This window comes from Acinonyx jubatus, chromosome B4, assembly GCF_027475565.1.
Source record: "Acinonyx jubatus isolate Ajub_Pintada_27869175 chromosome B4, VMU_Ajub_asm_v1.0, whole genome shotgun sequence".
NCBI classification, from domain to species: Eukaryota; Metazoa; Chordata; class Mammalia; order Carnivora; family Felidae; genus Acinonyx; species Acinonyx jubatus.
This window is the reverse complement of record NC_069387.1, coordinates 53,461,420-53,461,742: the sequence shown is the minus strand read 5'-3', so window position 1 is coordinate 53,461,742 and position 323 is coordinate 53,461,420.

Sequence of the window (323 nt, the reverse complement as noted above, 5' to 3'; positions counted from 1 at the left end):
AGATAGCCTAAAGAAGTGCACACAGAGAGGGAGGAGAGGGAGACAGAGAAGGGAAAGGAGGAGGTGGGGGCCAGAGAGGAAGGCAGTGAGAAGGGGCAGGTAGAGGTTGCAGAGGTTGGGATGCAGACTCTGCTTCAAGGGTTCTACTGCTCTCTCAGGATCTGGGAGTACAGTGCGATGAGAGCCTCGTGTGTGTGTGTGTGTGTGTGTGTGTGTGTGTGTGTGTGTGTGTGTGTATGCGCGTGCACACACACACACACACACAGACACACACCCTCTCTCTGTCTTCACTCCTTTCCAAATCCTATGCCTCTCCCCTGTGC